Source organism: Bos grunniens, chromosome 13 (assembly GCF_055505025.1).
Source record: "Bos grunniens cultivar Pamir isolate PY7600 chromosome 13, Bosgru_T2T1.0, whole genome shotgun sequence".
Classification (NCBI taxonomy): domain Eukaryota; kingdom Metazoa; phylum Chordata; class Mammalia; order Artiodactyla; family Bovidae; genus Bos; species Bos grunniens.
Window position 1 is genome coordinate 82,225,067 of NC_141177.1, and position 12,363 is coordinate 82,237,429.

Here is a 12,363-nt window from a genome sequence, read left to right on the forward strand (position 1 = left end):
ACTGCAGCACGTCAGGCCTCCCTATCCATCACCAACTCCGGGAGTTCACTCAGACTCATGTCCATCGAGTCGGTGATGCCATCCAGTTAGCGACTAGTAATACTGTGCAGGACACGGTACGACCACAGCACTGACTGTGGCTCCTTCTTTCCTTTATTGAACACGTCATCCATGTGATGCAGTTAGACTAAAAGCAGAATAGAAAAACAGAACAGGCTTTTCTGGCTCAATGCTCCCTCCACTCCAGACTACCGACCATATCCAAGCTTGCAGGGACAAAGAGCTCAGCTCACAAAGCTCTTACATTGCTGGCCAGAAGGCACTGAAGGCAGCATGAGGTCCATTTTCTGCCCCCGAATCACTCAGAAGCTGAACCTCACAGTGTTAGATTTTTCCTACATTCTAGACAACCACTGGGGCCAACATGCTTTATAGAATCATTCTGGAAGATGAAATTATTTTAGGAAAACTTTTTGTTCTCTGTGGATGAAAGGAATTACTGAAGTGTTAAATGTTAAGACTAACACTGAAACATGGCCAGATACATAAGAACACCTTTAAGAAGTGAAGGGGAAAGAAACATCAAAGTTCAAATTAATCTTGCCTAAAAGTAATTCTTCTGTAAATTCTACTCTTTGGGGCGAGTTGCTAGAAGAGGGGGGAATGAAGTTAGTCATGTTTACAGATGGAGAAGGCAATGGCACTCCACTCCAGGACTCTTGCCTAGAAAACCCCATAGGTGGAGGACACTGGTAGGCTGCAGTCCATGGGGCCGCGCTGAGTCGGACCCGACTGAGCAGCTTCACTTTCACTTTTCACTTTCACGCATTGGAGAAGGAAATGGCAACCCACTCCAATGTTCTTGCCTGGAGAATCCCAGGGACGGCAGAGCCTGGTGGGTGGCCGTCTACGGGGTCGCTCAGAGTCGGACACTACTCAAGCAACTTAGCAGCAGCAGCATGTACAGAGACAAGTGGCCTCTTCATACTCAGGCAACCAGCCAACAATATTTATTGATTGAAGGCTCTTCAAAACACTAAGCAAGAAAAAACTAGGATCTGCAAAAGTATAAGATAGGGTTCTAACACATAAGAATTCTCACGAAGGAATTCTGTGAGATCCCTGGGAAGATGAGGCCAATATGGGAAATAATCAGAGTACAATAAGTCCCCTACATATGAACAAGTTCTGTTCCAAGGCCACCAAAGTCAGCCTAGGCACCCAACAATCAGCTATATGGTACTGTACTGTAACACATTTACAATACTTTTCACACAAATAAAACATAAAAGACAGATACAAAAAATGAAGAAAATAGTTTTGATCTTACAATACAGTACTGTACCTTGAAAAGCATAGTACAAGTTGGCACATGAGGGCTGGCGGGGAGTGAACAGGCAAGCTACTGCCTGGAGGAGGGCGAGGAGGTAGAGACAGCAAAGCTGGAGGCCGGGCAGCAACAGAAGACAGAGGGTGAGCAGCGATCTCACTCACACCCGATACGGATGAAACCGCCTGCATCTCTGCAAGCTCTCAGCCTGAAGGTTTGTATGCAGGGGACTTACTACAAATAACGGTCTTTCTCTGCACTGAAGCTGATAAGTCAATGCAATATGGATGCATCGCATGTAAGGGATGGGTGGAGATCTGACTTTTGCAGGCAGGAAAGCTTCAGCATGGTTGGCTTTTATGCTAACCCTTCAAGGACAGGCAGGATGTAGGGAAAGGGTAAGCTATACTGCTCGACAGAAACTGGCTTGATGACTTCTCTCCTGTGCTAGAATCTTGCATTTTTAATTGAAGCCGAAAATACAATAAAACCTGAATAAATGGTGGTCCTTTATTATAAGATGAAGTTGTACAACAAATGCAAATGCTGTGTAAGATACAGAAGAAGATCATTGTTATTTCTTTCTATTCTACTGGGCCTTGATATTGTAAGAGGAAGAAGCAGTGACCATTTCCCACGATACTCTGTTACATGATTGTACCAGAAAATGCAGGCATATGTCTCCAATGCCCCCAATCACATAAGATAAAATACTGAATTAAGTAGAAGTCTGATACTGTTGTAACCAAGTAGAAAGTTCCTGAGATTTACAACCTGAATTCATGTTTTGCTTAAAACATGGTTTTCCAAGTTATTTTATCAGAACTGACCTCAGCACATGTTTGCAAATATTACTCTGTCCTTTCATCCCAGAGAAAAGCAACTTTAAATAGCTTGGAAATGCAGGTATAGATGTTTTTTTGGCCTATAGGTAGTTAACTATTAGCTCTAATAAGATAGAGCCAGTGTTTGGTTAGAATTTTGAAGAGACAACTGTTGAAATATTTGATCAATTTGGTTCTAAGGATCACACACTGTGCTTTTAAACACTGCTGGGTTATTATTTTCCTGCATTCCTTTATGAGAGAGAAAACAAACTTTCTATCAAATGATGTAATTTTAAAAATCACTATACATTTCCACGTAGTATTCTAGAGAAAGACTGTAAAAGAAGCTTCTGAGCACCTACCATACTACTTCTCTAACCCTGAGATATAACTCTGGATTTTTCTTATTGACAATAGCGGAAAAAGCCATGGTTTATAATTCAGGATTTCCTGGAAAAGCAAAATCCATCTGTATGTAACAGGTGGAGGAGCTGGGTGGGTTTTCAGAAGATGAGTCTCGTGTTCTATTAAAGCGTGTAAAATGACTGGCGAACATGAGCAAATCAAAAATAGGAGTTTTCTGACACTTCCAAAGAATTCACATTGAGCATTTTACAGCCCCCAGTAACATTACATACTTGCTTTCTTTTTTAAACTACTTTTATTTGTTTGTGTATTTGGCCGTGCTGGGCCTCGGTGTGCGCAGGCTCTTCTCTCCCCGTGGAGAGTGCGAGCTCCTCTCCAGCTGCGGAGCTCAGCTTCTCACCGAGGCGGCTGCTCCCGTTGCAGACCTCGGGCTCTGGAGCATGGGCTCAGCGCATATGGCGCTTGGGCTTAACCGCGCCGGGGCATGTGGGGTATTCCCGGAGCAGGGAGGGACTGAGCCTGTGTCTCCTGAGTCTCCTCCATTGGCAGGCAGATTGTTTACCACTGAGCCACCAGGGAAGCCCAAAGTTGACCATACTCTTTCCGCTCTGCTACTTTCTTGCTGGGTATTTAAAAACTGCTTCTTTGTGACCAAAGACATTGCTGGACATTTTTACTTTTGGGCTACAGGTCTTTCTGAGAGCCTGGAGTTTCAAGCTAGCTGCTGTCTGATTAGTGGAGGTTTTACACAGCTGCGTATACTTGTCAGGACAGATGTGAATCAGGTACCTGAGACCAAAGCTGACACAAACTCCTGCATGCAGATATGGACTGTCTCAGGAACTATGTCACAGAACAGACTTTTATTCCTGAAGAAGCAGTGTGAGAAGCAGTGCACATTTCAGGCTCAGTCACGGGGTGAATTTTGTTGTTGCTATGTGCCGTGCTTAGTTGCTGTCTGTAGTGTCAGACTATTTGCTTAGTTGCTAAGTCGTGCCCAGCTCTTTTTGACCCTATGGACTGTAGCCCTCCAGGCTCTTCTGTCCATAGGATTTCCTAGGCAAGAATACTGGAGTGGGTTGCTATTTCCTTCGCCAGGCAATCTTCCCAACCCAGGAATCAAATCCGCATCTCCCGCATAACAAGTGGATTCTTTACCACTGAGCCACCAAGGAAGCCCTGTGGAGTGAATACATCCTCGAATAAAATCTTTACAGGAAACAGCTGGCCTGAAAACGGTGTTTTTGTGTTTTTTTTTTTTTTCTCTATATCCAGAGAAACCAGGTGCATCAGTCCCAAGAACCTCTTAGAATACAGTTACTTCCAGGTGCCTGCGTCTCACCAGACACAAGAATCAACCAACTCATTGGCAAGTAATTTGTGCCAAAGAAAATCTGTGCCAGATATTCTAAGTTACTGTTTTTAAACTTTGATTTTTCAGGAATAAGAACACCATGAGTTACTCCAAATGAAACACAGAGTGAAGTAAGTCCGAAAGAGAAAAACAAATATTGCATATTAAAGCACATGGGTGGAATCTACAAAAAATGTACAGATGGACTACGTGCAGGACAAGAAGAGAGATGAAAACGCAGAGGACGGACATGTGCACACAGAAGGGGGCTGAACTGGGGGACTGGCATCGACATACAAACACCATCCTGTGTAAATGAGATAGACGGCTAGTGCAAACCTGCCGTACATACAGCACAGAGTTCAGCTCGTGCTCTGCGCTGAGCTGGATGGGGGAGATGGGAGGGGTCCCAGCAGGGCATCTGTACACATACAACGGCTTCACTTCATTGCACAGAAAAAAAGCAACGCAATGTGGTAAGCAACTACATCCCAATTAAAAAATATTAACTTATTAGAAAGTGGTGTACAATATGTAATGCTAAGTATGAAAATAACCTGCATCAAAATTTAGTTTCAAGAAATAAATTAACCACAAACCATCTATTCGTAATCAATGAGTTCTCATTTGAGAAGATTCACAAAAGAATATACGAGACGACAAAGGACATGAGGAAACTTTCTCGGTGATGGTAATGTTTCAGATCTTGCCAAGGATCTACACTAGCACATCCATTTGTCCAAGCTCAACTCACATACAATTAGGTATGTGTATATTTCATGGTATGCAAATTGCATATGAAACACTATTGACAAACACCGAACTCTAGTTAAGAATGCCGAAATGTGCAAACTGATGCCTGAGGTTTATTTTGAAATGCATCATAAATAAGATAGTAAGAGATGGACAAAGGGATAGGTAGATACAGACAGATGTGATGAAGTAAAATGCTAACGGTATAATCTAGGCAGTGAAAATGCAACTGTTCTCTGTAAAACTTTCAAGTGTGAGATTCTCATTAAAAAGGGTTGGAGAAGAAAATATAATTGGGAATAAAATTACTGAAGCACTTAGAGCATCACAGCACTGCCCTGCTGCCCACTTCTTTCCCTTCAAGAGTTTACAGGATATCTAGGACCCTGATAGAATGCTGATGTTGAAAACTCAAAGCACAAGTCTAACAAGCTGAGACAAGCAAGGCTTCTTTTTTTTTTTTTAAATCAACTGCCCAAGACTGGTTGATTACATTGGGAAAATGTGTGTTATATGAAGGAAAGACGTAGCTCCCCACAGATGATTTCTATATTTAAATTCACACGGAGCTGTAGTGGGGCACCTGCAAGCCAGGCTGGAGAGAGGATGCTGTTAGAAGACGCAGGAGCAAGACGCAAATCAAACCCAACACACGTGAAAAAAGGCTCCTAATGGGCAGATGGAGAGAGTGGATGAGAGATTTGTCCTGAGAGGCCACAGGCAGGGCTGCCAACAGAAAGAGTCCTGCAAAAGGATCGCTGGGGAGGCTTGTGAGAAGTTACAAAGCCTCACATTTCCTCCCCAGAAACCATCACCTATCACATTACCTGTGAAGGGCCGCTGTCTACAGCCAGTCGGTTCACCTTGATCACATTCTCTGCCATTTACTTCACAAACTCATTGCTTAGCACAAACTAGAAAACATTCATTAAGTTAAAAATAACACTCTGGGAGGTGTTTGGCAGAGTGGTCCCAGAACCTGCAACATCAGCAGCCCTGGGGCTTGTTAGAAATGCAGGATCCCAGGCCGCAGCCTACACCTGCTGTGTTAGAATTTGCTGTTTAACCAAACCACAGATGATCTAGTGTGATCTTACGACGAGTCTGTAGCTGAGCCCTGGGGACCAAAGCCTTCCCAAGTAGCAGCTTTAACCTCAGAGAAGACAGCTACAGGAAACCAGGTGAACAACGGGAAGGCTTGACCTCCTATCTCCTGGAAGCACATTTCCTTGACAGTCACTTCCTCCCTACAATGCTATGACCTTGCCCCCACCTAAGAACGGAAGCTCCCTGGACCCCTGCCACCTTGGAGAGTCCACCACGGTAAACACATTGCAACCTGCTGTGAGCACTTTGGAAAGTTTCATATTCTCCAGCGGATCTAGAAATACCCCACACATCTCTGGAGAGGGGATCACTTTGCACGTATTGATAACTGCTCTTTTCTCTTCAACGGGTACAATCAGAGGAATTCTCCAGCTATTGCCCCCCATTCAGTTGTAAGACATCTGGGAAAGTTATTTATTGATCTTAAAAACAGCCATAGAATGTTGTTTATTTATTCACATTATCATGTGTACATTTGTCTAGGATAAGTGTATTTTAAAGACCATGTTTTGTTTATTTCAGTCACTGTAACAGAAACTTATGCTCAAATATTCGTGGCTAGTCATGGTTGATACAAAACTAAAGGTTTAACATTTTCTCTTATAATAGCATTTCTTGAAAGACACTAAGCTGACAAAACAAAGTACACAAAGATTTTTCTAAAGCCACCTTAAGTCAACTACTCTGTACTCACTGAAGTTTCATACTTCAGCATCACTTCTTTGTCTATAAATATGTGTAAAACTTTGTGAAAAGTGGTTTTTAAAAATATGGTTACCAAACACAAAAAAACAACTTTTAAGTTACTGATTCCCACTTTTATTTCAGGAATTTTACATATTGTCCAATCAACTTTCCAAAACAATAAGTAAGTGCATTTCCAAGACAGTAAGTAAAAAGTATATTTTCATTCTCTCTTCCTATTTAGGAAGAGACTTTTAAAAATAATCATCTTGCCTGTCTTAAGACAGTTTTTTAAAAAGCGGCAGTCAAGGACTTCCCTGGCGTCCAGCGGTTATGATGCTGCCCTTTCCCTGCAGGGGGCCCAGGTTTGATCTCGGGTCAGGGAACTGAGATCTCACATGCCACAGTGACACCAAAAAAGAAAAGTTGATGTTGCATCAAAGCCAAAAATAAAAACTAGTATCACTTGCTTATAAAAAGAAAGTAATGATAAAAATAAAAATTTTTAAGAGGAGGCAATCAAAACATGACACTGAAATACGTCTCATACTTTTATTACTAATTATGAAAAACAAAAATGAATCTTTTTGTAATAATTCGTGCATAATGGAAAAATGTTTAACACTTTCTGTGCTATATTGCATCATGCTAAGGTAGTCATAGAAAACATTTTCAAGAGACTGGCTAATTTTTTTTTTTTTTTTTTTGGCTAGATTTTATTTTTTCCAGTAGGTTTACATTCAAAGCAAAACTGGGCAGAAAGTACAGAGATTTCTCATATACCCCTATATAGGTGGTTACTGTTTTAAATATGCAAAATGTTAAAAGATAGGCACACAAAAATCCTACCAGTCAATTGAATCATACCAATAAATGCCTTATTGAAAAATCTGAGTCCCAGTCAGGTTTAGAAGATTTATTTAAAAAAAAAAAAAAAAAAGGACATCAAAATAAATCTGTATCTAATTAAAGCCAGAATCGCCATAAAACGATAGTATCTGATATACTTTGTTGCCTCAATCTTGTCTTAGGCTTCTCCCTTATTAGAAAATCTAAGGAAAAAAATCAGTAATAAAATAATCTTCATGAAAAGTCTGAGTGATCTAAGAAATTTAAAAACGGAGAAGTATTTTCCAGCGTTTTTTTTTTTTCCTGCCACTGCATAAACCTATACCTGCTTACCTTCAGGAACCACAAAAATAAAATTGTGCCAGCCCTACCTCAAGCTATAAAAAAAGAAACATCAAAATGACTCCCCTTTGTAAACCTTAACTTCCACCCATAAAGCCGTTTTTCAGTATGTTCTCTTACCTGAAGAGCAGTGAGCAGGCTGTAAACTTCACCCGGTCAGAAAGAGGATCTTGAGAGCACGCAGGCTGAGAACTGCAAGGATAAGCTCACTCTTTCCAGAAGGGAGACTCGGATGAGCAAGCCCCACACAGCCAGCACATGTAAGGACTCTCCCTGCAGCGTCCCAGCCCTCGGCCACAAAGCGAGACGCTGGACAAACCGTGCCCATAGCCACAACAAACATCCAGACACAGGGGCCGAGAAAGACTCTTTTCACTATTCCAAGCAGAAAGACAAACATAGCAAATGCTTTTGGCCGGCACCTTGCCAAGTATCTGCCCGTGAATGAGTGAGTGCCCCGCACACGAGAAGTGCCACTTGCCCAGAGGCTAGGGCTTCTTAGCAGGAACAGGAAAGTTTGAATCCTACACCAGAACTCATCCTTCCAATAAATCTTTGACTTCTCTAAAGTGAAGGCTATGAAAATTCAAGCTATAAACCTAAAGGAAAGCCCAACTGACTGTCCATTCAGGAACTGGGATAACTTGCGAGCTGCTAAAAGTCTTTGTTTCAACTCCCCCATCTGCCTGCCACCTTTTGCCCGTTTCCCTCTGTAACACCTTCAGGATTCAAGAAAGAAAGTAGATTTTTTAAACTCTTAAGTTACCAGTAGTGCTGATCGAAAGAAAAATAGGTAAGAACTAATAGATCGAGTGAGATCTGGAGATTATACTCCTTGCACAGATAGTAAAATGTGGATACTTTGGTCCTAGAAATATATTTTGAGAGGATTTTAATTCTCCATCAAATTAAGATACTAACACACACACACACACACACACACACACACACACAAGCACTAGTATGGCAATTTTTTTAAAAGGTTAGCTTTTCCCAAAATGTGCCAGAGAGTGTAAAATACTTCACAAAACAAGGTTTCAGGGTGAAATTTTAGGGTGGTCAATCTAGACTAATGTCAATAGAATCCTATACAGCAGAAACTTTAAAAAATGGTTTATGCACTACATCCCAATTATTTAACCATGGGACCCTTTATTTGTGGGGCATCCAGAGGGAATTATATTTTTTCAGACACACTTGGGAAGTGCTAATAATTTTAGATTCACTTGCCCGTTTTTATGCAACGTACCTGACACTGTGATGACTTTTCAAAGCACTTAGAAAAGCCCTTAGATTACAAAGCTTCCCATCTACCTCTAATTTGTACTAATTTCTACGAAATTCCAGTGTGATCAATTTCTAGATTACTCAATATTAATAAACAGTAAACATATTTTAAAAACATAAATATGAGAAATAGGCTATACATGTATTTCATGGGCGTCTCCTTCATTCCACCCATTATGCTGGGAAACAAGGGACACCCTCAAGCAGCTCGACCTTCTGCTGGAGCCCCTGCAGCTGCTCTGGTGGGTGTGTGGTTGCACCGGGTCACCCATCTGCCCTCCAGAGTTGAACATCAGACCTCAGAGATGAACATTCAGCCAACATATCCTACAGAGAGGGCACCCCAGCCAAGATACCAACACCGAGGCAGGAGTAGCCACCACCCAAACCCAACACCTACTGCATCCGTATGTGTACATTTCAACCACTTTACAGGCAGACTCAAGGGGAGGAAACTGAGTCAGATCCCTCCAGCAAACCACATGTAGAACCACCTCCCCCGTCCAGCACCTCCTCTCCTCTCAAATCCCAAAGCCCTGCACACCCAGCAATCTTGACATCCTTCTGTTCTCATTTAGGTGGAAAAGCAGGTTTTCAGGATAGATGGGCGGTTCACAGCTGCTCCACTGAAATAACTGAGTCACACTGACCCCTCACTCATCTGCCCTGACTACTCCAGAACCATTGCACACGAGTCGTTTTTCCAGCTCCTGTCCCCTTAAAGATCAACATCTTTCTAAAATGAGGTTTATTCCCCTTATCCTTCTAATAAGATATTTAACCTTTAATTTAAAAGCTATGTCTTTCATTCATGAATCCATATTCTACTGAATTATAAGCATAATATTCTCTCAACTATAATAGGTTGAGAAAATTATTTTAATTAAGGAATGATCCAGGAAGCATGAGATGGTATTTCAACACCCGTAAAATAGCAGTACAACTGCTTATTAAAAAAATCATGTCATAAGGCTATATTAGAAAAATACAAACTCCAGCCCCTCAGCAAAGATCATGATTAAGAGAAAGCTACATATCATGATATTTAAGTGCACATTCCTTCAGCCACTACTTCCTAAGGACTTGCTCTGCAGCAAAAGCAGGAAGTTAAACAGAGTCACTGTTTCCTATGAAGAACATGCATCTGTGTCCTGTTATAACAAATAGATGTAGACTGGGATGTCTTAAAAATTAATTGTGAAAGCAACACAAGTTTATTTTAAAAGTTCAGACCATAGAAGGTGTGAAATCGATAGCCAAAACTCATAAAAGTAAAACCCCCCTCTTCCATATTAATTACAGCCACTGCTGTTTCAGTTCACATTTACTTGTAATCACTTTGTTTTAAATGACTCATATTCTAAGCACAGTTTCCTTCTAATGAATGAGTTTATTCCATTTATGTTGTGGTTTCTAATAACCATGTGGTTCATCTTAATTCTATTATTCCATTTTGTTAGGCTTCCTGGTTTGACATTTTCTTTTGTTCTGGTTTTTGCGACATAATTATTTAAATATGAAATGGAAGTCAAACAATTATAATATGCAGACTGTAATGAAAATGTTATAAATCTTCTCACCACACACACGAATAGTAATGCTGTGGGGTAGAGGAAGGAGGAATAAATTCGGAGTTCAGGATTAACAGTGACATATTACTATATATAAACAACAAGGACATACGGTATAGCACAGGAAACAACACTCAATATTTTGTAATAACCCATAAAGGAAACATCTGTAGACTTCCCTTGTGGCTCAGAGGGTAAAGAATCTGCCTGCCAATGCAGGAGACACAAGTTCCATCGCTGAGTCAGGAAGATCCCCTGGAGAAGGAAATGGCAACCCACTCTAGTATTCTTGCCTGGGAAATCCCATGGATAGAGGACCCTGGCAGGCTACAGTCTGTGGAGTCACAAAACAGTCAGACATGACTTAGTGACTAAAACAACGTGTGTGTGTGTGTGTGTGTGTGTGTGTATTTGACTCAATTGCTGTACACCTGAAACTAAGACAACACTGTAAATCAACTATATTTCAACTTTAAAAACAGTAACAGTCTGAGGTGATGACTGTGCTGAGTACCCTGACTATAGCGATCATTTCACAATATACATGTATATTATACATCCTATTCATACACATTAAATTTATACAATGTTACATTTGAATGTCAATTACATTTCAATAAAGCTGGAAAAAACAAAAGGTACAGCAACTATTTAAAAAAGAACATATTATACATCTCAATAATGCAAAAATAATAAGTAATATAATCAAGAAGGCTGAAGGAAAAAATGGGAAGAATACAAATGTGCTATTTATTTAAATCTTCATATCTAGGAGCCAACAGGCCCTGCCTAAAGTTAATAAATCAATTAGAATAGAGCATAGAATTTTTTATATTATTATTCACATTTATAGTTATTACCACAAATGAGTAAAAAACAAAACATTAACCTAAATTATAGAAGGAAAAGGAAGAAGAAACATGAGGGTTATTAAATCATCAAGAAACAAAGGAAACATCAAACCAGGAACAAGGGCTGCCGCCCAGAGACCCACCTGTGCCTCCAACCTCTCTCTTCCATGTAAAGGCTTTGGTCTGGCAGAGCCTCTGCCTCCAGGGGTTTTAAGAGAGACATACTTTGATTTTCCCTGGATTTGCTCCAAATACCACCAAATTTGGTAGATATTCTTCAGTTTTTTGGATTATAGCCATTTCCAACTTTTAGCAAAGTTTTCCCCCACTTTTAGCATTTTTTTAATATCCAGAGTTTCAGGGAAGCGAATAGACACTTCTACTTAAAGTCCTTTCAAGAGAACCCCGCCTCCCACCTTACGCTGATTATTATTTTTTATATGCTTCAATGCTCTCTCCACTGTGCACCTCTAACTGCCTCTTCCCTTCCAAATCTCTTAGTGCTCGTATCACTGATGTGCTGAGATGACTTGCACCTCCTACACAAAAAGACTGGGTGTGTCTCTGCCCATCTCCAGTCACAGTGGGAATATTCAGACCGCAGGGGCCAGTGGACAATACAAACCAAACTCCGTGCCCTCTCCCTTCTCAGAGCCAGTTCTGAAATACCAGCACCTCACAGGAAAGGTCTGTGAATTTACAAAACAGCTTTTTAGAAGGGTAAAGCAAAGATATAAAAATTTTTACTGAGAATAAGAAAAGGCTTATATTGTGGCTTTTTAAAAAAATTAGTTGGTTCTTGTTGTTTAGTTGCTAAGTCATGTCTTACTCTTTTGAGACCCCAAGGACTGAAAGCCTCCAGGCTCCTCTGTCCATGAGATTTTCCAGGCAAGAATACCAGAGCAGGTTGCCATTCCCTTCTCCAGAGGATCTTCCCAGTCCAAGGACGGAACCTGTGTCTCCTGCCTTGGCCGGTGGATTCTTAACCTCTGAGCCACCAGTAAAGTGAAAGTGAGAGTCACATCATGTCCAACTCTTTGAG

At 40.9% G+C, this 12,363-nt stretch overlaps 1 protein-coding gene across 34 annotated transcripts in view; it reads right to left on the reverse strand.

Annotated features, from left to right (window-relative positions):
* PLCB4 (phospholipase C beta 4) overlaps positions 1–12,363 on the reverse strand; it is a 483,574-nt gene that overhangs the window by 356,774 nt on the left and 114,437 nt on the right. For 2 of the 34 annotated variants that reach the window (XM_086335134.1, XM_086335121.1), the window contains exon 1: positions 7,733–8,273. The exons of 24 other annotated variants lie outside the window; for them this stretch is intronic. The gene's annotated coding sequence lies outside the window, so the exon portion shown is untranslated. Of the gene's footprint in view, positions 1–7,732; positions 8,297–12,363 lie in introns of those variants that run through there. 8 more of the 34 variants (XM_086335153.1, XM_086335138.1, XM_086335128.1 and 5 more) reach the window with 6 other exon arrangements.